Here is a 25,169-nt window from a genome sequence, read left to right as displayed (position 1 = left end):
TGCATGCAGGGCACATGAAAAGTATAGGTTGCACTTATGTGTGTGGTTTTATTAAGGTATAAATCTTCCATTATTTTGCCAGCGAAAGGACAGATGGTTGCCCTAAAATGGAATCTGGATGCAGCATCCACATACTGAATGTCATTATACACAGCAACAGCTGTGTTTAGCATATCCTTCATTTGAATTCTAGTTCAGAGGAAAGACAAAAAATCATAGCCTGTCTATTATCACCAGGCACTATGTCCAAATGATAAAAACAGAAGGCTTTTCTGAGCAACTAAAATTTAAGGAGAGCATAGCCATAGTTGCTAGGAAATCCAAGGTTGGAAAAATGACCAGTCCTGGACCTGTGGAATATCCTGTATTTAATTGTACCCAGGAATTAAAAACTCAAGTTCAAGGGAACGTAAGAAAGATGATGCAAGATTAAAAAAACAAAAACAAACAAACAAACAAACAAACAAAAACCCACTAGCATAAAACAGAAAACAGGAGAAAACACTTGATCTGTATGAAATTTTTCAGTTTTTTTTTTATTGTGTTTACTCAAATCCAGTTGATACTTCTGAGAATGAGAGCAACACTCTGAATTAGCTCAGGTTACCCTAAGTGCAGCTTAAACAACAGAGATTTATTTTCTTAAAGTTCTGGAGGTTGGAAGTTCAAGATCAGGGTCTGACAACATCAGATTCTGGTGTGGTTTCTTCATGGCTTGCAGAGGGTTTCTGCATGCTGTTGTCTCACATGACAGCAGACCTGGAAGGAGGGTAGAGAGAGAGAAACATGGAGCTCTGGTGTCTCTTCTTATAATACTAATCCTATGAGATCAGGGCACAAGCATACATCCTCATTCAATCTTAATTACTCCCTAAAAGCCCTATTTCCAAATACAGTCACATTGGTAGTTAGAGCGTCAACATAGGAATTTTGGGGAACATCATTAAGTATACAACAAGCTCCTGAACAAATAATATTGTAATATGTGTGGCCATAAATTTTCCTTCTGAAATTGCTTTGTTTACAATTTGGTGGGCAAGGGCTGTGACCACCACCAAGTATCAAGTGTGCATCCTAAAATAGGTGACTACTTAGCAAACTGCGTGACCTTAGGCCAATCACCTCTCAAAAACTGTTTTTTATTTGCAAAGTGAGGATACTAATGATATCTAGCCTAAAAAGTTTCTGACGGGCATGTACAATACGCACTAATTAATAACAGATCTTATGAAATAATATTGCTCCGAAAATAAAATTTCCCTTAAAATGTATTTTCCTTAAAATTCCACTGAAATATTTTTCTTTAGATGACAGCATTGTGAACAGCTAATTTCCCAAGGAATTTTTACAAATATCTGGAATCTCTCCAAACTTTCAAAACTTTTATTGAAAAAGATATTTTAAATATGCATATTCTTGTTGGCAATAATGATTGACAAAGTTTTATATGAGGAAATGGTTTATATTTAATTCTTTAATTCTTTATTTATTTTTGCTGTGGCTTAAATGCATCATGAATGCATGAATGGAAAGTGATGGGTGCTCCAGATGTAAAAAGAAAAAAATAAAAACTGACAACTTGATGAAGTAAGTTCTATAATAAGTCTGATTTATAAATGGCTAAAATAAGACATAGTAGGTTATTAAACAAAGCCACACAGCTAGTAAGCCATAGAGGCAGGATTTGAAACTGAGGCATATGGCTCTGGTGCCTATTGATTAAATTGTTATAATAGGTTATTTGAGATTAAACTGGCCACTCTAGCATGACTTCACTGTATTCAAAAATTTTGATGAGGTTACTAAAGCAGTTCCAGAAATGTGATTATCAGTGTACTCAAAAGTGATTCATTCCTCAGGGCCTGATATGCTCATCAAACAGAACATATTCATTTGAGAATAATATTAATTTATTAATTACCATAAAAATAACTAGGGATAACCTAAATTCTTATGTCAGCTTTACAGCAAATCTCTGTCTCACTTGCTATTACTTTATTGGTGAAACTTTAGTATTGTCATTAAATTATTATGCATGGATTTTATTTTGGGGATGTACCTGTTAAATAATCACTTTTACCCATTTTGACTCTTTGGGGTTCACTCTTCCTGTTTAGTGCTGTAGATACCCTGACACATCCATTTTTATGGTTGAATATGGCTCATGTCCTAATAATTCACTGATAGATTTTTTTTTCTTCAAACGTAATACTCTACATTTTTTTTAGAGGCGTGGATTTTTAGTTACAATGAAAACCTATTTACATCCCTTTGAGATCATGATGTATTCATCTTTACTGGTTGTGAGTGCTCCCTAAGTTTCTCAATCCCAGTTTATAAATAAGCTCTTGAATTTCTTAACATTGTTTCATTTCATCAATTATTTAATAATCTTATTAGTTTACTGCTCAGAAAGAAATAAGACCTTACCTGAGGACTCTTCAGTCTTTCCAGGGAAGAGTAAAGGAGTAGTAGTCAATGTATATTGCCAATGTGGTTAAATAGTTTCTCTGAAAACAAATGTGATGTTATTGGGGCGGGGGGGGGCGGGGAGAAGACAACTAACTTTGAGTTCAGTTAATGCTGTGATTTAAATTTTTCAAAGTATGTAAATGTGTTAGAATATTGCTCAAATTAGGGGTCTGTAATCATAATAAAAAGTCTATTAAATAAACAAATCAAAACATCATTTTGAACATAATTGTGAATCTACATTAATGAATATTCTCCTTTAAATGCTGATCAAATAGTAACTCTTGATGTTATGATAAAAAATATGATGTGGTTTCATCCTTGTCAGGCTCTCATCAAATGGAACAGCAGACAGACATGACAAGAAAGATTAAATTCTGATTTTTGTTCCTAATCTTAGTCAGTTCTTCTCACCCATCAACTAGGTGGCTTCTCTTGGAGTGTTCTTAGAGAAAGAAAGCAATGAAAAGAAATGGCAAGGCCTGGGAAATGGGGGGAATTAAGTGTGGCATGTTCTATGTGAAATGAGATGAAATTTTCCAACGTTTCAGATTAGCTTTTGTTGTGGAAAATTTTAAAAATACAAAGAAAAAGTAATGGTAAAATGAACTCTGTGAAGCCAGTACCCAGCTATAATAACCATCATCTCTTGGTTTTGGACATTTGTACTTCTATCCATGTTTACTGGTATCTTCTATTATTTCAAAACAAATGCCAGATATAATATTTAATTCACAACTATTTCAATACACTTTTCTAAAATAAAATTATTCTTTTAAAACCGATACCAACAATTAATGTATCATCCCTAACAACCCAGTAATATCTAACTTAATATTTTCCGATAGATGACATTCAAATTTCTTAATTATTTCACTTTTTCAGTGGATTGGTTAAAATCTAAACATTGTGTTTAGAAAGCATCCTCTTAAATCTCTTTTGATGTGTAATTTATCCTACTCTTTCTTTTTTCCTTTCAAAATGTTGTTTTAAAGAAATTGTGCCATCAGTTCCGTAGTGGTTTCGTAATTTCTCACTTTCTGTTTTTTCTTGACTGAGTCCTCCTGGCACTTAAAGGAAATCAAAAACAAAATGAAAACTGTTGCTCTGCCCCTATATTTCCTGAACACTGGTAGATAGTTCTAGAGGTTTGAAATGATTCAATATAGAGTTTTGGGGAAGGGTTCTTTATATATGGTGGTGTGTACTTTTATCAACGAGCATATGACATCTAGTTGTTTCTGTTTTTGTGAGGTTACAGTGGCCACTGAAAAACTTGCCAAGGTGGTTTTTTTTTTTTCTTTTTAATTAGGTGTTTGTAAAGTGGTTATATTCTAGTTCTATTATTTCTCTTTTTATTAGCTGGATTACTTCTATAGGGAGAAACTAGCACTCCTCATCTACTTGGGTCGGTTACCCTGAGGTACAGTTCATAAAGATAAGAAATGCTTGATTCTTTCCCTCTATTCACCAGTTTTCAGAACAAGGAGTTACTGTGTAGCGTCTTGAAAATATGTTTAAAGAAGGTTTTTTCAACGTTTTTTATTTTTATTTTTGGGACAGAGAGACAGAGCATGAACGGGGGAGGGGCAGAGAGAGAGGGAGACACAGAATCGGAAACAGGCTCCAGGCTCCAGGCTCCGAGCCATCAGCCCAGAGCCTGACGCGGGGCTCGAACTCACAGAACGCGAGATCGTGACCTGGCCGAAGTCGGACGCTTAACCGACTGCGCCACCCAGGCGCCCCCTTAATTTGATTTTTGAATTACACATCGTAATATTTAATGTGCTTCAACCTATTACTGTTAACACTGTATTGAAATTAAAACTCTTCTGTATATTACCAATGCAAGCCTCTTCAGGTTAGTTACTGAGGCTTTTTTACAAGCATGGAGTAATTTTTGGTGGCTTCCTTGTTTTATAATATGCTTAGGGTCCAGGTTCATCTTTTCCATATCCTGCCTCAGAACTGGGCCGTATCTCCAGCAAACACAAGTTCCTCTGGTGTAACAGACAAGAGCCTTTGCACTTGGTTCTTGATGGCAACTGATTTGTTCCCTGCTTCTTGGCCTTTTCAGTGGTTAGAGTAAAATGTTTCTGTCAGAGAAATTTCATCACAGATTTATACTGATACTTTCGAATCAAATATGATAATTTTAGCATTTTTACCCAACTTATTTTATTTTGTATTCATTTATCTTTTCTTTTTGGTTAAACATCTTGGTTCTTAATGACTTTAAATAATTACTTGGTTCATATGTTACGTATGTAGAATAACTTATGAATACTACCAAAATTATGACCCAAAATGTGTTTTTTATTGAAAATAGTTCTAGATTTGTTTTCAGCATATTGAAAAAATGTAGTTATGTAAAATACTTACATGTTCTAATATAAAATCTAGAAAATAAAGTCTATACTGTGGGGTAGATAAATAAATAATAAATAAATTCAGAAAAGTCTAGCTGTTGTCCCTGACTCATTTTATATTCTCCCTCTCATGCATAAATAACACTATCATTCACTGTATGATTTAGGCTTTCATTTTTAAAACAAATAAGAAAATACAAATGTATTTGAATTTATGCATAACTTCCTTAGATAAATATTGCCAACCTGTATACATTTTTGCTTTCTTGTTTTTCTTTTTTACATGTATAGCTATGCAATTCTCTGTTATGTGAATGAACTATGCTTTATCCAACTGATGCATATCAATGGATATTTGGAATATTTCCAGGCTTGTCAATATAATTTCTACCCTAAGAGATTCTTCACAGTGTGTCTTTGCCTGGACAAGAATTTTATTTGCTGAGTTGTGTGACTTCATAGCATCCAGAAACCTCAGCAACATCGATTTTGCTTGACCTCACTTGTACTTTTCCCTCTGCATTGAACTGCAAACTAAATCTAGAACTTTAAATAATTGCAATTAAATGATAAACTGCAACCTAAATCTGGAAAACTCCATTTCAACTTCTTCCAAGATCAGCTTACCAAATTATCCATGGAGTACATTTGAGTGATTTTTGGGTTTTCTAGCTCTCCAGGCATTAGAAACCTCTTTACATATTTTCCACTTTGTCCTGTAAAGAAGTGACACCATAAAAGTCTTGGTTATATTTGTGTCTTTTTTTTTCCATTTTTTCCTACCTTATCACTAGTTTTGTTGTTGTTGTCTGTGTCTATTTGTGTTTGTTATCTGAGTTCTTTAGTTATTTGTGGGAGAATTTGTAGAAATTCAAAATTATTACCATCTCTCCTGAATGCTATATTTTACACTGGTATAGGATGGTATGTATTATCTCATATATCATCCGATATATAATTATTTATCAAATATATATCTTAATTATATGTATATGAAAATCTTTGTAGAAAATTACTTTGACCTCATTATAAAATTTGATATACTTACTTTTAAAACATTCTTCATGCTAAAAGAATATTCTTCATGCTAGTGTTTTGCCTACTTTTGTAACTTAGGACTAAGACCTGCTAACTTTAATGTCTCCTTTATTCTCCATAAAATGAGGCATGAAAATGACAAAGGTATGTTTTCAATGACAAAAATATGTTTTTGAATCATTTGCTTTTCATTCAAAAGCTGCCATGCCCAAATGTGTTTGTGATAGATAATTAAATAACATTACTCAGCAAACATGGAAAACCTTGAAGAACTTCAAATATGTTTTAAATTCTATTTCTATGTATTTTTATATACAATATCAGTTTTTTTACTTTTTGAGAACCATAGTGCTATTTAGGTCTAAAATTTTGCTATGAATTTTGGATCTTAAAGCAAAGTTAATCAGTCAGTATGCATATTTTAAGAACTTATGTTAGTGTGAGAACATATCTTCTTATTCCCAGATGATAGCTCCTTCATCATATAAATCTTAACATAAATCTCTCTCTTACCATATGAAATTCAATTTAATTGACTGAGTGACAAATTGGTTTAGTCTGTCATTATTAAGTAGTTTTTAATAAGTCCCATTGTGTGGGTGACCATATGCCTGGCATTCAAAGTGTGTTTTCTGTGTAAGCATGTCTTTACCATTTCATGTCCTTTGAAACTCTGTAAAAGCACCTTATACAGTTCTGGTTTTATTTTTTTGAGGTGACATTGCATAGAGGTGTTAGAGAGGGGAAAGATACAGTATTAAAGTGATATAAAAACTAAATTCAGTACCCCGAGATAAGCTAAGACACTTCTGAGCTACTTTAATAAAAACCAAATGCAGGTGACATTAATTACTGAAAAATATATCAATGAAGAACACCAAAAAATCATGAATGAAATGCAATAAATCACATTTCAAAGAAATGCTCAAAGAAATCCCTAGTGGCCAAAAACAGAGAACAGAAAATAAAGTGGGTAATCAGACACTACTTTTGTGAATCTTGGTAACAGAGAAGGTTGAGTATTAAGAGATCTATAGAAACAGATCAGCCAGGCTTGAACTCTGCAATTGAGTCTCCTATGTAAAATGTTCAAAATGTAATTCCTCTAATTCAGCAGTGGGAAAGAAAACATTTTAAAGAGCCAAAGTAAAAAAAAAAATCTGAAAAGAATTATCAGCTATAGCTTGAATTCTGAATGAGGTAAAAATACTCATAACACTTATTTTTAACTAAAAGAAGCATATCTTCATGCAAATCTGCAGTTTAAATTTATGTAGTATATATTCCTAGGATTTTTTAAGGCAATAAATTTTTTACATTATGACAAATCTTAGAAAAACTGCAGAACTCACAAAGACAAAAACAATATTTGAATATGGCCAGGAAAATATCCCCCCCCCCCACACACACATTTTTTTACACTGACAGCATACTTTGTAAACAACAACAGTAATAGCCAGAGTGTAAAAATCCTATACTGAATGCGATGACACAAAAATAGCAGTCAACATAGAATTTTATTATCATGCATAAAATAATTTAAGAATGCAGCCAAAAGAAAGACATTTTCAGGCAAACAAAAACAGAGATTTATTACTAAAAAAACCTCATGGAGGAACTTCCATTGTGTACTTTGCATGGAGGAAATTAAAACCAGAGGAAGAACTAAGATGTAACATGATCAGCTAATAACAACAAAAAAATTGTAAACATATGTGTAAAATTAAACCAAGTTTCACTAAATGAAACAAAAATATGGTTATTTTTGCAGGTAAAAATAAGGTGAAACTGAAATAGTGGCTTAAGGTGCTATGTAAGTTGCCCAAGAGTTCCTTGCAGTTAAAGATTTCTAATTTTCTATGACTGTTCAAGAGAATAGTATGGGAATATATTAAGTATAAACTTTCTTAAAATAATAGGGATATTAATTAATTGGAGATAATAATTAAAATAATCAAAGTATAAAATATAATATCCCGAACACTAGAGAAAGAAAAATGATAAATCCAAAATCCAAATTCAGAATGATAAAATCCAGAATATGGAATGGGAAAGAATATGGAAAAGGCAGAGTAAATCGCAAGAACAAAGCAAGATATTGGTATAAATTCAAAATATCAATAATTATAGGAAATGCCAATGGACTTAATTCACCACTTAAAAATTTTAGATAGAATTTTTAAAAATATGTATTCTTTACATGAAACACACTTAAAATTTACACAGGATAAAGGAACATATATACAATATATACTATATCAAAATATGATAACATTACTAAGTTGTAAATAATACTAAATAAAAGATGATCATGTAACAGAGTAGAAGGGAAAACTTTTACTAAATATATAGATCACCGCATAAGTTAAAAATTTAATGATTTGGGAAGAAACAGCAATTCTAAATTTGTCACCATAGGGGAGCCTGGGTAGCTCAGTCAGTTGAGCGTCCGACCTAGGCTCAGGTCATGATCTCACAGCTTGTGAGTTCGAGACCCACGTCGGGCTCTGTGCTGACAGCTCAGAGCCTGGAGCCTGCTTTGGATTCTGTGTCTCCCTCTCTCTCTGCCCCCAACACACTTGCTTTCTGTCTCTGTCTCTGTCTCTGTCTCTCAAAAAATAAATAAATAAATAAATAAAATAAAAAATAAATTTCTCACTATAAAACAACATAACCTTAAATATATATAAAGCAAAAACTGAACATGTATACGTCGAGTTTTGAAATTCACCAATATTGTGGGTGATTTTAACACCTTTCTTGAAGTCACAGGTTAATCATGCCTTTTGAGGATACAAATGCCTTAAATAACATTAGTGATGAGCTTGACTTAAGGGCTATGTATTGGATCCTGAATCTAGCAATTCAGAAATTCTCATGCTTCTTATGAGAACATGGAATTTTTAAGAGAATTTACCATATGCTAGCTCATAAGACATGTTTCAAACTTTAAAGGATTACTATTGTGAAAAGTGCTTTCTCTGACAACAGTGTGATTGAGATAGAAGTAAAAATAACTGATAATTACTGAAAATGTAAGGATACGCTTTTGATTAAATCAGGAGTCAAAGAAAGAATCATACGGAAATTAGAAACATTAGAATTAGAAAATACTTAGATATAAACATTAAAGAAAATGGTTTAGAACTAAATTAGCAGGATACAGGGGAAATAAATTGAAAGTGACATTTGTGGCATGAATGTTAAACTTAAGAAGAAAAGAAAGAAAGAAAAATAAAGTAAATGTCACATTTAAGAGGTGTGAAAAAGATTATAGAATAAACCAAAAAAAATTTTGCAATAGGTAATGTGATAAAGTGGGAGTCAAATAAAACAAGCAAACAAAAAAAATAAAGATACAATAGAGAAGGTAAGGCCAGTGTTTGAACTGATAAGGCCCTAGTGAGATGGACCAAGAAAATAATAGAGAGAAAGCAGAATTAATAAAATTATTAAAAAATAAAATGAAGACAAAACTATAAATGGAGACTAATAAAATAATAAGAAGTGAATACTAGTAATTACTTTAGAATAATTAACTAGAAACATGACAAATGGACTTTTTCCTAGTAACATATAACTAAGCAAACTTGCCTTAAGATGAATTAGCAAACATCCGTATGTATATATACAAATATATTAAAGAATCTGAATTCATATAAGAATCAAGAGAGAAAGAAAAGAAAGTATTTGCTCCAGATAGTTTTGTTAATGAATTTCACCGGAAGTTTAAGCAAAAGATGATGCCAATGTTAAAGTATTTCTGGGCATAGAAGAAAGGAAAATTATAGACTCTTCTTATTTATGAACACAGGAGGCAATGGAAAAATTTTTAGAAAGAGAAATAAAGGAAATTTAGTAAAATAGAAGCAAATGTAAAAGCACAGATTGCTTGCCTTTTGAAATATGTACTAATGAGTTTATCACATTAAGAAATTAAAGAAAAGGCGTGTGGTTATCTCAGCAACTCAGAAAAACCACAGAATGAAATTCAAAACCGATTTATTATTTAAAAAAGAACAAAAAACAAGCTAAACATAGAAGAAAACGTCTTACAGGATATTGATAGAAAACCTACTTTGAACACTTTAATAAAGTTGAAATGTTAAAACCATTTCCTTAAAAAATGAGAATCAGACAAGGATGCCCGCCCTCAATGTATCTGTTCAACATTCTACCAGGTAGCCTAGTAAAATTGTAAAATAAGAAAATAAAACAAACACAGACAAACTGCATTTCTTTATTTCATATAAGATATATCCAACTCCAGTTGGATACTAAAATTGGAACGATACAGAGAAGATTAGCATAGCCCCTGCGCAAGGATGACACGCAAATTCATGAAGCGTTCCATACTTTTTAAAATAAAATAAAAATTACTTATAAATTAGAAAACATTTCACATCGGGACATCTGGGTGACTCAGTGGGTTAAGCGTCCCACTTCAGCTCAGGTCACGATCTCAGAATCTGTGAGTTCGAGCCCGCATCCCTGCTTTGGATTCTGTGTCTCCCCCTCTCTCTTCCCCTGCCCCGCTCATGCTCGCTCGCTCTCTCTCTCTCTCTCTCTCTCTCTCAAAATTACATAAACATTTTAAAAAATTAAAATGAAAGTATTTCACATTAAAAATATATAAACCGAAGGGTGATTAATCTGAAACTTGGTACAGTCAGAGTGCAAGTTTCTTCAGAATAAAATCAGTCTCTACATTGTGCAATTCTTCCCCTAAAAGAAAAACAGTATTAATAATTTTTGTTATCTGAAGAACAATTTTAATTAACTACTACATATTTTACATTAAAGTTGGGATTTAAAAAGTAGAATAATGTATAGCTCACAAATTCTATTTATACATTTTCCAACAAATTCTCAATAGAAGAAATCATTTTTTTTCAATCCAGAAATAGTGACTCAAATTTTCCAATTATCCCTAATAAAAAAAAAGATGGGTATACAATAGGTAAAGAGCACTGGCTTTTTAGTTATAAAAACCTAGATGGAAATTCTATTCTAACACGAATTAAATTGTGACTTTGGATAAAGAAAAAAAAAAGATATATCCAACTCCATAGTTAAATATAGATTATATATAGATAATTTATTAGAATTAATGAAGGAGTTCAGCAAAGTTGCATGTAAGATTAGTACATAACTGTCAAATTCCATTTCTATAGTTCAGCAGCAGATGATAGATTTAAAAACTAATAACTTACAATAAAGCAATGATAGGTATTTATAAGTGAATTACATTAAAAGTGAAGAAACATGGTGAAAATTCAGAATTTTTTATTAAAGTCTTTCATTAAATTTTGGAGGAATTTGTAAAAAAGAAAAATTATATAATGTTCATGGATAGAAGGAGCAAAATGTTAAGATTATTAATATTTTTCAAATTATCTTTACGTTTAGGAATCTGACCAATCTCGAATTTGCGATTAATTCTAAATTTGAATTGGGAGGTTATGGACTTTGAATAGCGGAGAATATCTTGAGGAACAAGAAGTTGTGTGGGAACTACTCCTCAGGTATCAAACCATTTTATAAAGTTATGCAACCAAGACGTTGTTTAGTCAGCTCATGGATAAAGACCAGTGGAACTAAACAGAGTATAGATACCAGTCTGTCATACATGAAAATACAACATGAGAGAGCTAAGGAAATGACAGATACAAAATTAAAAGACCTGAACAGTTGGTTCTCTATGAACAAATGAAATTGAACCCCCCAATTTAGACAACATATAAAGATAAATGTGTAAGGATAAGAGAATCCTCTTTTTTTTTTTTTTTATGGCCACTGGTGAAGAAATATATTGCAAACAATACACAAATTATCCTTAACACATTAAAATTTAAAATCCTAAAAAAATAAATAAAAGAAAATGAAATTCTTGTGCAACATAGGAAAACGACTATGTTACAGGTGGGATAGGAAATCTACAATGTTTATAACCCTCATAACATTAGTGCAGATTATATTAGGGTCATTTTAACATCACTATAAAACTATCCAATCTATAAATAGCAAGGTAAGTAAATAATATTAAGAGACAACTCAGCAAGGAGAAACCTGATTAGCCAATAAAATATGAAATGAAGTTTCAATAATAATCAGGAAAATCCAAAGTATAGTAAAAATAAGAAACTTTTCATGCTCATGAAATTAATAGTCTAGTTTTACAGAAAACTTTTTGTTACACATGGGAATGTTAATTGCTTTAATCACTTGGAAAGACCAATTTAGGAAATAGTGCATTTGAAGGTGGTGATGCCCTTTCCATTCCACTCAGTTATACTCTAAATCTTGTGCATATTGAGATGTGTAAAATGTTCAGAGCAGTGACGTTTGTAAAGGAAGAAATTAGAAAATATTGAAATGCTTGCAAAAATCAAGACTTTTTTTTATCCATGCAGTGGTGTGTAATATGTAGAAGTGAATGAACTAGAGTTACATGTATTAACATGGATAAATCTCAAAAACATAAATTTGAGTGAAAAATAGTATAAGAATATGGAGAGTATAATGTGGTTTGTATGAGGTTTAAAATTACGCAATTTGATTAATGGTATTATGTCTTAAGAACATAAATAACTTCAGTAAGGTGAAATTATGTACATAGAATTAAGTATCAAATTCAGCATAGTAGTTAGCTTGTAATAGGGAAGCAGGTTGATGGAGGGGCTGACACTGGTTTTCATTGCCTTTTGTAATGCCTTTTCATAAGCTGGAGAGCAGATACATAGGTGTTGATTATTTCATTCTGTATGACTTTGGTGTAGTTGAAGTGGTTTTTAATCTATTTAGAAAGTCAACTTCAGATTTTCTACTTTGGGTTATAAAAGGAAAATTCTTGCCATTTTCTTGACCCAGGCATGAACTGATGACTTTTGAAAAATGTCTTTTTGTAGCCCATCTGAATCCTGTCTGTAATATTTAAATGACAGTACTTGTAACAGATAACAGAAAGCAATGGCATATATCATGATAAGCTGACTAAAAATACTTATTTTGTTCTAGAGCAGTATGATGTTCTCTATAAAGTCCCTCCTGTGTTACCACTGTGATCTCTCCCCTACTAATATGAGATCCTCAAAATCTACTCAGGAACACAAAGTTCTAGGATAAATGATCTTAGATACAGATTTTGGGATGCTTTTTGTTACCTCTGAAGGCATGCATCTTTTTCTGATTAGTGATGTTAGAAAGACCTATGTCTTCAGGGGTACTGGCCTCCATAACTCTCAGGGACAGTTCAGAAGATAATATCTGAAAGCCATATGCTAAACTCAATATCTTTCCTGTAATATACATACCTTTGGGTGAGTTCTTTGGTTATTTAATATTTCCCAGCCAAAAAAGATGGAACTAGTAAATAGCCTTAGTTCCTGCTCAGATTCATCTATAGAGTCCCAGAAAGAAAGGTCAGGCTCTGCATTTTGATTAACACTTGTTTTTCTACCACCACAAAGCAATATTTTTTGGTCAGTGGGTCACATCCACGTTCGAATTCTGAATTCTTCACCTACAACTTATGAAAACCTGAAAAAAAAAACCCTTGAACTATTGGGTATCAGTTTTTTAATTTGTGAAACTAGAAAGACTATATACCTAATTCATAGAACTTCTGTGAGAATTAGGTGTGTGGAACTCTCTAAAATACTGGTTATTATTATCAATTTATTTAAAATATGTATAATCTCCAAATTCACCCATTCTTCTATAGATCTTTTGTTTTTGAAAGCTCAAATAAGTTTATCCTCTGAAATCCAAGATTTCAGAAGAAAATAATGAAGACTCACACTACTTAAAAAAGAGAAAAGGAAAGAAAAGGAAATGGTTGCATTTCCAAATTGAGATATTTTCAGTGCGTACTCCAGTAACTCCTTTCGCTTTACCAAGGAAGAAGGAATTCAGATCGGAGTCAGTATCCACCGTTGTATGCCTGCTTGCTGCAGATTTCTTTTTGTTTTGTTTCGTTTTCTTTGTTTCTTAAATTGGGTGCAGCTCCTAGTTAAAAGCAGGCTAAGTTTTCCAGTTTGTGTATACCAGGGAAAGAGGTAGGACAAATATTTCTGAGATCTTGGAGCACATAATAAAATTTAAGAAAAATCATGCTTACACTTACTGTGCAATAGGGGATACAAAAAGATCTAATTAAAAACAAAGCTAGCCTTTCTTAAGTATTACTAGACAGTGTGCTATGTCTCTTACAATTTATGTCAGGTAGGGCACACCTGAGGTTTGTCCTACGAAGTAGGGGTCATTATTAGTCATTTTACAGATGGGTAAACTGAGGCAATTCTTAGGCTCATTTGCACATATGATCTAAGTGGCTGGAGTAGGATTTGAAGCCAGCTCCTTGCCTACTAAATCAATGTTCTTATACTCTAACTAGCACCTCCACATTCTGGCCTATTTTCCACTAGCCCTGAAAACGACATAACTTTCCATTCAAAGAATATTCTATAATGACAAACAGTGGAAAGGCGGTAAAGCCCGAAGGTCTCCGAACTGCAGCAATAGCTATCAATCACACAGCAGATAAATAGATTTCAGAAGTTTTGTGTACAATATGTTCTTGAATTTAGGCTTAAGCTCAGACTGACATATAGTATTTCACTGCTAATGTGATCTCTTTCTAGCAGAGGGAACATTCTTTTTTTAAATTGTATTGCATAACTTGTTTGCTTCCTAGCAAAACAATTTTTGAAATTTCCGTATAATTTCTGTTAAATCTATTTTTAAAGTTGAAGCTTAGGTCAAATGCGAATATGAATATAGATTTATCCAGCATGCATAATTTGTAGTCTGTGTGGAACTGACTCATCTGTCTTCAGAATCTGGCAGTCACGTGAAGAGCTCTCCTGCTAAGAATGACCTATTCATCCTTCAAATAAACATCCACAAGAGGAAGAAAAACAATATGAACAGTTCCAAAGAAGAGACAACATATCATGCATGAGCCGATGTACTTAAGTCAGTTCTGTCAACAATCTTTGGAGCTAAAATTCCTCATTCAGAAAGCACTTGGAGATGCTGAAAAATTCTGAGTGTAATCAATTTAAAAAACATTAGGGCTCTTTTCTTTTTAAAGTATAAGTGAGTGACCAAATTAGTGAACACGTTTCTTGAATATCTGCGGGATTATTTCAGAGCATAAATTATTAAGAAGAATATAAAAGTCTATGTTACATAAAGGCATTTGTTACTCTCTATTCCTCTTAGTTTGATCAGGAAAATATATCTGGTTCTTCCTTATTATCTATGTTCTTCTCAACTTCATCTCTGTCCAAAGAGATATGCATAAGGCAAAATGTTTCAAATACTCTATTTGGTCTATGAGGAAAAAAATAAACCACCACTTCCACAGTAATAGATTTTTTTTGGAATGCGTATGTCATTTTCAGCAAAAATGTAAAGTAATACCAACTAATATTTTTGGGATTTTATACATTTTTAACATATGGTCACTAAAATAAGGAGGATGAACAGATAATCTGAAAACTCCATCTAGCTTGAAAATGATAAACGGTCATTTGCTCATTGTGTACTGTTCTGACAATAATTTTAGGATAGGATTTGAAGGAATGGTTTAAGAACTTTAGGGAGTGTGAAAGTTCTATCCCTAGATGTGACATGACTTCTCATAGTCTGCCATCTGACATGACTTCTCATATTTGTGTGAGTTTTCGTAGTACCGGAAAATTACATCACTTTTCTGGCAAAAATATTTGAAGAAAATGGTATAAGAATATGGAGAGTATAATGCATTGGGTAGAAGAACCTTAAGTTATGTGTAGGATTTCAAATAATGGGGATACAACCAAAGAACTTAACAGCCTATAAACATTTGAAAGATCATTTCTAAGGATTTATTATTGCAATTGGTCACTTTTCTTTTAGGGTTATTCCATCTTTTAACGAAAAATTAAGAATTAAAAATTGGAATTCCATACTGTGATAGCAAGATTACCTCCCGTTCGAATCTCCTGATCCAGGATTTCAGGAGTATTATACTAATTTTTCCCTATAACATTAGCTATTTGAGATAACCAGGACAGTTGTTTTATAAAGAGTCATCTGTGGGACTAAAGGGTAGGGGAATGAAGGGATCTATTCCATACTTAAAAGAAAGGGAAAGTATGTTTAAAAAATTACAATGTGTCAACCACAAAGTCACTCCTGCAACAAAGGATAAAATTTGAATATGAATAGATGGTAAGTCTCAATAGACTTCCAGCCTCTAGAACTGTGAGAAATAAATTTCTGTTGTTTATACGTTACCCCATTTGTGGTACTTTGTCATAGTAGCCTGAACAGACTGAGACAACACCAGAATTGAAATACAGCAGTTTCCCTTTATCCACAATTTTGCTTTCTGCAATTTCAGTTACCTGTGGTTGACTCTGGTCTGGAAGCCCAGGAACCTCCTTTTGGCCTATCCTCAGAAGGTCAATAGTAACCTAATGCTGAATTACAGTGCCTGCGTCATTCACCTCACTTCATCTCATCATGTAGTCATTTTATCATCTCACATCATCACAAGAAGAAGAAGGGTGAGTACAGTAATAAGATATTTTGAGTGAGAGAGACCACATTCATATAAATGTTATTATAATATGTGGTTATAATTGTTCTGTTTAATTATTGTTGTTGGTAATCTTGTACTGTGCCTAACTTAGAAATTAAACTTTATTGTAGATATGTATGGATAGGAAAAAACATAGTAGATATAGGTTTTGGTATTATCTGTGGTTTCAGGCATCCATTGGGGGTCTTGGAACATATGCCCCACAGGTAAGATGCAGTCACATGTGTGAGTCCAGTTGAGAAGAGGTCTGAGCTGGAGACCTTCATTTGGAAGTGATCAGTGTCTAAAAGGTATTTAAAGCCATGAGACGGATGACTGATGACTCAATAGTAATAATAGCAGAACTTATACATGGCTCATAGTAAACAAATATATCCTAATCATTTTTCTAATTGTGTATTAATTCCTCTAGTCCACATAATTCTATGAGATTGGTACAGTTACCCCAATTTACAGAGGGGAAGCCAAAGCACAAAAAAGTTAGGATATTAGCCTAAGATCATACAGAGGTCATCGAGAATGTAAGTATCAATAGAAAGGAGAATTCTGAATATACCTCTGAATGCACGGAGGTTAAAAGTTTAGAAGTCTAGGAGAAAAAAAAAAAACAAGCAAGTATTATTCCCAGAAGCCAAATGAGGAAAGTTTGACAATGAGAAGGGAAAGAAAATTTTAGGATAAGAAAAAAAAAGAGGGAAACAGTTTGAAAGTAAATGGTGACAGAAAATTGTTTTAGTGATGTTTGTGAGTAAGCAAAAGTGAATTGATAAATTACATGACTTAAATATTGTTAACTACAATTGTGAATGCAGTGTGTTTGATTATTTCAAGAGGTTAAATTTCTGACATGGTGTATAAACAATTCTCAAAAATTATATTCCCTCACTAAACTTGTATACATTTAATAAATATTCTGAATTATAAAATTACTTGAAATAATATTCTCTATATACTTCAAATTATAGCCTCTTTCTAAACTTAATTACAAATTTAAAATGCAAAAAATAAGCATGCTAGGACAAGAAATTATATGATATTTTTAAAAATATTAGAGATATTTAAAATATTAAAACTTACAGCCTGTTCTTAAACACAATTGGTGAACTTAATACTATGGGAAGGACACATGTGTATGTGTTTGTGTGTGTTATAATCTATTCTATGATGTATTATTCATCACATATTTCAATATATATCTGGGGTACAGATTCATTTACATTAAATTAAGGTAAGTAAATCTAAAGACGCATGGATAAGACGAAATTTCTACATGAATATTGGAAGCTGTATGCTGAATATGTGCAAAAATATTTTGCTCAAGACACTACTAAACACATTGAATGTAAGCTTCAGCTTTGTCTGCCATATTCATAACCATTGGGCCATAATCCTAACCTCCCATTTTAGAAGGTTTCACTTTTATTTTTTTATTTTTATTTTTTTAACGTTTATTATTATTGAGAGAGAGACAGAGCGTGAGTGGGGGAGGGGGGCAGAGAGAGAGGGAGACACAGAATCTAAAGTGGGCTCCAGGTTCTGAGCTGTCAGCACAGAGCCCAATGCGGTGCTCAAACTCACAAACCGTGAGATCATGATCTGAGCCAAAGTAAGACGCTTAACCAACTGAGCCATCCAGGCGCCCCACAAAAAGTTTCACTTTTAAAATTCAATGTCCCACATTCCATGGACGTATATCAAGTTTCAACTTTAGCCAAGTATTTTATCTCACTTTCATCTTTTAATGCTTGATCTGGGTAGATGAGACTCCTTACTCTAACCCAACTTGAAAATACTTTCCTTCACTTCTTGATTTTTGTTTCCAATTTACTACTGCTTATATGATTTCTGAAGCCTTTTGTCCTTTGTCTAACTCTGCATGACAATGTTAGAGTCACTTTTTTGAGTAATGACCAATATTTCTTTTTTTCTTTAAGTTGAAAAATATAAAGGAAAAAAGAAATTAAAAGTGAGGGATGTAACAACCACACTGTGTAGAAAGTGAAGCGATAATTTAGTAATTATGTTATAGAGGAGTAAAAAAGATAGGTGGATGGGAAAATAAAGTCACATTTAAACATTAGAAGGAAATGTCTTGAATAAATAAATAACTTCCCTGTGTCAGACCTCTGGTCTTTAACCCTTGTCTTGCTTCAAAGTCAGTTGGCAATACTCTTCTTGCTACCAATGATGCTGACTCTTCTCCAGTCCTCTCTGAGCAAAGCAAAGAACTCTCTTCTTCCATATATTTCTTTCTAACCTTTAGTTTGGCATAAACTTGCTTTTTTTGTCTTTTGTGGGGACTCTTTTGGCTGACAGAATCTCAGTGTCATGACCCAGTATGTAAGTGTGTGTGTTTAATACATATATGAATGTCTACTTTGTTTTTGCAGCCCTGATAGAGTAGATGCATAATTCTAGAACAATATAGATGCCTAAAGAAAAGACTTATGATTTATAAATTTCTGGACAAAACCAAACATAATATTAGTATTTCAAGTTATAACCTCAGTACTTTGACAATGGTGGGAAGTAGAGACTAGGAAATAGAATTGTTCAGTTATGCTAAATTCTTTTTGGGAAAAAGCAAACAAATGTATTTTTGTTCTTTGACAATTGTAGAAACATTTTCATTTGTATTTTTTACTTTAAGATAACTATTAGTGAAATGAAAATGCATAACAATAGTAAAAAAAAAGGAAAACATAGCAAATAAACCAATATATTAACAAATGTGCATTAAATGGTTAAAACCAAGGCTGTATGAATGAGTTTAAAAATCAAAGTACAACAATATATTTTTTTTTAGAAAACATGCAAAAATTGAGAAAAAGTTAACAATGAAAGCATGGACTAAGATAAATTATAATAAAGATGGTGTTAGGATAAAAACAAAGATGGCAATTTATCTCTAAAATTAAATTTTGGGACAGTAATTTCTTGGATGAAAAGAATAATCTGTGGAACATTTATAGTCACGATTTTTCACGTCTTTTGTTAAACCACCAAATATACAAAATAAAATCTGTTCAAAGGTAGAGGGAATATGTCAGGGGTAGAGTTTTTAATTTTTTCAATAATTTTTTTAATATTTATTAATTTTTGAGAGAGACAGAGACAGAGTATGAGCTGGGGAGGGGCAGAGAGAGAGAGAGAGAGAGAGAGAGAGAATCTGAAGCAGGCTTTAGGTTCCGACCTGTCAGCACAGGGCCCTCTGAGGGACTCAAACTCATGAGCCTTGAGAGCATGACCTGAGCCAAATTTGGCCACTTAACCGACTAAGCCACCCAGGTGCTCCCCAGGGGTAGTCTTTAAATGTTTTAACATTCCTAACTAATTGGACAAAATTGTTTAAAATATGAATAATGAGGCTGATGTAAAAATATGTATTTTAAAAATTTGTTTATTATGTATTAGACACTCTTTTTTCTGTGTTTCAATTTTGTATTTAAATTCTAGTGAGGTAATATAGTGTGATATTACTTTCAGGAGTAAAATTTAGTGATTCATCACTTACATATAGCACCCCATGCTCATTATAATAGATGCCCTTCTTGATACCCATCACCCAGTCAACCTTTCCCCTCACTCACCTCCCCCCAGCAACCCTCAGTTTGTTCTCTGTAATTTAGAGTCTGTTTTATGGTTTGTCTCTCTCTTTTCCCTTCCTGTGTACATCTGTTTCATTTCTTAAATTCCAAATAAGTGAAATCCTATTGTATTTTTCTCTGACTGACTTATTTTGCTTAGCATGATATACTCTAGTTCCATCCAAGTCCTTGCAAATGGCAAGATGTCATTCTTTTTTATGGCTAATATTCCATTTATCTATCTATCTATCTATCTATCTATCTATATCTATATCTATATCTATATTTGAATATTTATATATATAATGGAACACACACACACACGTACCACATCTTTATCCATTCATCAGGTGATGGACATTTGGGCTTTTTCCACAATTAGGCTACTGTTGGTAATGCTGCTATAAACATTGGAGTGCATGTGCCCCTTTGAATCAGTATTTTTGTATCCTTTGGGTAAATATCTAATAGTGCAGTTGCTGGGTCATCAGGAAGTTCTATTTTTAACTTTTTGAGGAAACTCCATACTGTTTTCCAGAGTGGCTGCACCATTTTGCATCCCCACCCACAGTGTAAGAGGGTCCCCTTTCTCTGCACACTCTACCAACAGTGTCAGACATTCTTCATATTGGGGGGAGAGAACAAAAAAAAATCCATGCCCGGAAATAGCTTCTTGTGGGTATTCTGATCAGGAAGATACATGTTGCTGACAAGAGGCCAGATACAAGCAAACTTTCTCCTCTTATTAGCTGAGTAGACCTTATTCAAGTTTGTTATCTTTTTTATTTAGTTTCCTCATCTGAAATTTAGGTTATTTTGAGGATTATGGTTGTTTTGAAATTAAATATATCAATATGTGTAAAGCACTTAGAACAACATCAGACACATGGTAAGTCTTGCATAAAAGTTGGCCACCATTATTAGCCCTCTTTTCATTCCTCATAATGTTTCCATAAATTGCCCATATATGAGGCCTTAAACTGAACCTGTATGATTCAATAATGTTGAAATGCATAATTCATATCTTTTCCACAATGCAATTACTGGGGATTAATACAAAGCAACTTGAAACAAATCTTTATAATTGCCTACTGATTAGAGATTTTAAGATGCTCTTCTTTAAAATATTTTTATTTATTCCTCAGAGACACCTGAAATGCTGAGCATAGGTCTCCATTCTTTGCCCTCCATAATTATCTTTTAATATTTTCATTATTTGAATATTTTTCTATTTTCCCTGGCTTACATCACTGGTAAGATTTTTGGCAACATCTGTTATATGTTGCTTCCCTCATGCATTTAAAAAAAATTTTTTTTGTTTTAATCTTTATTTATTTTTGAGAGAAAGAGAGAGACAGCATGTGAGCAGGGGAGGAGCAGAGAGAGAGGGAGACACAGAATCTGAAACAGGCTCCAGGCTCTGAGCTGTCAGCACTGAGCCTGATGTGGGGCTCGAACTCACGGACTGTGAGATCATGACCTGAGCCGAAGTCAGATGCTTAACTGACCAAGCCACCCAGGTGCCCCTCACATTTATCTGAGAGTGAATATATAACCACAACAACCCTTGAAGTTGGAGATCAGGGGCAAGGTTTAACTTCCATCAGAATGGCAGCATTCTTGTATGATGGGTTAAGGTTGGAAGCAAAACCCTGCCATAGACAAAATCATCTTTATCTAATGGGCTCTAGCGATAGCAAATGTTTTATTTTCTTCAGACTATTATGGGATTATCTGAATTCAATTATAATTGATACATGTAGAGGACTCTGATAATAAAATAGGCCAAGGGTTTTCCAGGTATTCTAGTATAGCCACAGTGACTTGCAATTTCAGATCTCTAGTAGCTCTAGAAACTGAACTGTTCCATGAATCCCCTGTGACACAGTAAATGATTTCTATGACAGTGCTATCAAAAATCAGTTTCTCTAATTCAGAGGATAAATTGGGGCAAAAATCTAAGGGTTGGGTGGATTTTTTTTCTCTCTTTTTGTGAGAAATAATCCACTTCATTATGTCGGGGATCAAGAGTGGTATTTATCTCAAGTTTAATATTTGAAAATAAAAAATATTCTAATTTGTGACATCTTGGATGATGTTGTACCTAGCTATTGAATGTTGTTTCTACAGTAGGCGCTCTTCTAATTACTAAGTAGTAATATTTATTACCCACAGTTTGCAGGTGGTGAAATTAAGATATACATATGTAAACTATTTGGCCTGAGATACACCAAACAGTAAATGTCAGAGATGGTACCTAAATACATGCCCTCTGGTTCAGGTTGTATGTTCTTAAGTTATTCTAGTAGAAGGCTCCTATGAAGGATGTCAGCCTGATCTGAGGGGAAAATAGCCGAAGTATAATCACCATAATCAGTCAATCAGAACCACAGCTTGAGATCCCCATTTCCCTTCAAGCATATGCTTGTCTGGGGGCAGCTGGGTAGCTCAGCCAGTTGGGCTTCCAGCTTTGGCTCAGGTCATGATCTTGCAGTTAGTGAGTTCGAGTCCCAAGTTGTCGGGCTCTGTGCTGACAGCTTGGAGCCTGGAGCCTGCCTCAGATTCTGTGTCTCCCTCTCTCTCTCTGCCTCTCCCCAACTCGCACTCTGTCTCTCTCTTAAAAATAAACAAAAAATTAAAAAAAATATGTTTGTCTGTTCCTTGAGTCCTATAATTTGTTGTTGGAAGTATTCTCTGGACTCTAGAGCAGTGACATTGTTGACCAAATGATTACTGATGTAACTTACCAAAAACATTTGGTCATTTGTCAATTTTAATATTTTTAGCATATTTGAAATACACACACACAAAACTTACAGTATCTTTAATTGTGGCAACTTTTTAAAGCACTTTCACTTTTGAAAAATAGAGAACCCCTTTTAAAGGTTTCCTTGGTGTATGTCCATTTTATCAGAAAGTATTATAATGATTCTCTAGTGTACGTCGAGGATATATTTTTAGAAAATTTACCACACTGATAAAATCATGTAACAATTCATGCACTTATGGCTTTGAGTTTTTGCAATCTTGCAATTGCTGCCTCATAAAACATACTATGAAAAATATTTTCACATGTGGAACTATTTTGCTAAACTTATCTCAAGTACAAAATAATAAAGCTCAATATACATTTCATCAGGGGTTATACATGCCCATTTTTTACTCTAATATATAGATAGTACATTGAAAATAAACCAAGAATATATTTTATTTAATATACTTTTTTTTTTAAAGGGGCTGGAAGCAGAGGGAGGGAGGCAGAGAATCCTAATCAGGCTCCGTGATCAGTTGGAGTCTGACACAGGGTTCTGTCTCATGATCCTGGGATCATGACCTGAGCTGAAATCCAGAGTTGTTTGTTCAACCAAATGAGTCACCCAGGTGCCCCAATATATCTTTATTTCACTGATTAACAAAGGATTTTCTGAAATATTTCCTAATTGAGGGAGAAGCTAGTAAATATCCTAGACTGGAAATATTAGGAAATCTACACTTTAATCATACTGTATATGTTTTTTTTTTAATCTTTAGCATTTCTTTCTATGTAAATTAAAAAAAATAAAGGTTATTTATTTATTTTGAGAGAGACAGAGGCAGTGTGAGGAGGGGCAAAGAGAGAGGGAGAAAGAAGATTTCAAGCATCTTCTGCGCTGCCAGTGGAGAGCCTGATGTGGGGCTTGAACCCACGAACCCTGAGATCATGACCTGAGCCAAAACCGAGAGTCAGACGCTTAACCCACTGAGCCACTCAGATACACCTCTATGTAACTTTTAATAGTGTTTGCTGACATGGGCGTTCATTTCCATGTGACCAAATTATTATTTATTTATTTATTTATTTATTTATTTATTTATTTTTTCCATGTGACCAAATTATTAACTGTATATTATATCAGCCATTTTTATCAGAAAAGAAGAGTGTTTCCCCAGTTGTATATGTCTTTCTATCTATCTATCACTATTATAGAAAAATATCCACAAAGAGCTTTAAACACACCATTATATTTAGTGACATTTTGCAAATACTGCATTACCATTAGATTTTTAAAAAATGTAATTGTGGTAAAATACATATAATATTACCATCTTAACAATTTTAAATCTACAGTTCAGTGGTATTAGGTATATTAACATTGCTGTGCAACCAATCTCCAGATCTTTTTTTTTCATCTTGCAATACTGAAATTATATACTCAATAGGTTATAATTCTCATTTCTCATCCCCACGCCCCAGCCACTGTCAGCCATCATTCTGTTTTCTGTCTCAATGAATTTGACTGCTCCAACTACCTCATTTGAGTGAATAATACAGTTTTTGCCCTTTTGTGATTGATTGGCTGTTGTAGCATATGTCAGAATTCCCTTCCTTTTTAAAGGTTGAATAATACTCCATTGCATGGATATACCAATTTTATGTATCCATTCAACCATCAATGGACATTTGAGTTACTTCCACTTTTTGGCTATTGTGAATAATGCTGCTATAAACATGGGTTTAAAAATATTTCTTTGACATCCTGCTTTCAATTATTTTGGGTATATATGTAGGACTGGACTATAATAATTATATTTTTAAAATAATTTGAAGAACCACCATACTGTTTTCCATAGTGACTGCAACATTTTGCATTTCTACCAATAGTGCACAAGAATTTCATATTTCCGTGTCTTTGCCAAAACTTGTTGGTTTCTGTTTGTTTGCCCGTTTTTTTTTTTTTATTAATGGCTATCTTAATCTTTGTGAGATAGTATCTAGTATCTCATTATGGTTTTTATCTTCTTGTCCCTAATGATTAAATGTCGATCATCTTTTCATGTGCTCATTGGCTATTTGTTTACCGTGTTTGGAAAAATGTCTATAAGAGTTCTTTGCCCAGAATTTTTAGCCAAGTTTTGTTTGTTGATTTGTTTTTGTTTTGTTTTTGACCATTGGATTTTAAATATCAGTTTTAAAAAGTTGTAGAGATATTTTTTCCCTAAGGCTTAATTTAAAAATATTCATATATAAGTGACAAATCACTAAATTCTACTCCTGAAGCCAATATTAGACTATATGTTAACCAACTAGAATTTAAATAAAAACTTGAAACTGAAGTAAAATAAAATAAATTA

The 25,169-nt window shown here is 33.1% G+C and overlaps 2 long non-coding RNA genes and 1 pseudogene across 2 annotated transcripts in view; 2 read left to right on the top strand and 1 right to left on the bottom strand.

The window, feature by feature from the left end:
* Positions 1-607: 607 nt before the first annotated feature.
* Positions 608-25,169, bottom strand: part of LOC131514964 (uncharacterized) — a 125,428-nt gene continuing 100,866 nt past the window's right edge. The window contains exons 5-6 of the long non-coding RNA XR_009263364.1: positions 2,431-2,510; positions 608-759 (exon numbers count right to left, since the gene is read on the bottom strand). This is a non-coding gene — a long non-coding RNA (uncharacterized LOC131514964). The remainder of the gene's footprint in view (positions 760-2,430; positions 2,511-25,169) is intronic.
* LOC131515664 (U6 spliceosomal RNA) lies at positions 10,139-10,239 on the top strand (annotated as a pseudogene).
* The window catches only part of LOC131514965 (uncharacterized), a 305,085-nt gene continuing 296,191 nt past the window's right edge, over positions 16,276-25,169 (top strand). Inside the window, exon 1 of the long non-coding RNA XR_009263365.1 lies at positions 16,276-16,435. This is a non-coding gene — a long non-coding RNA (uncharacterized LOC131514965). The remainder of the gene's footprint in view (positions 16,436-25,169) is intronic.

Source organism: Neofelis nebulosa, chromosome 6 (assembly GCF_028018385.1).
Source record: "Neofelis nebulosa isolate mNeoNeb1 chromosome 6, mNeoNeb1.pri, whole genome shotgun sequence".
Classification (NCBI taxonomy): Eukaryota; Metazoa; Chordata; class Mammalia; order Carnivora; family Felidae; genus Neofelis; species Neofelis nebulosa.
This window is presented reverse-complemented; position numbering and strand designations above follow the sequence as displayed.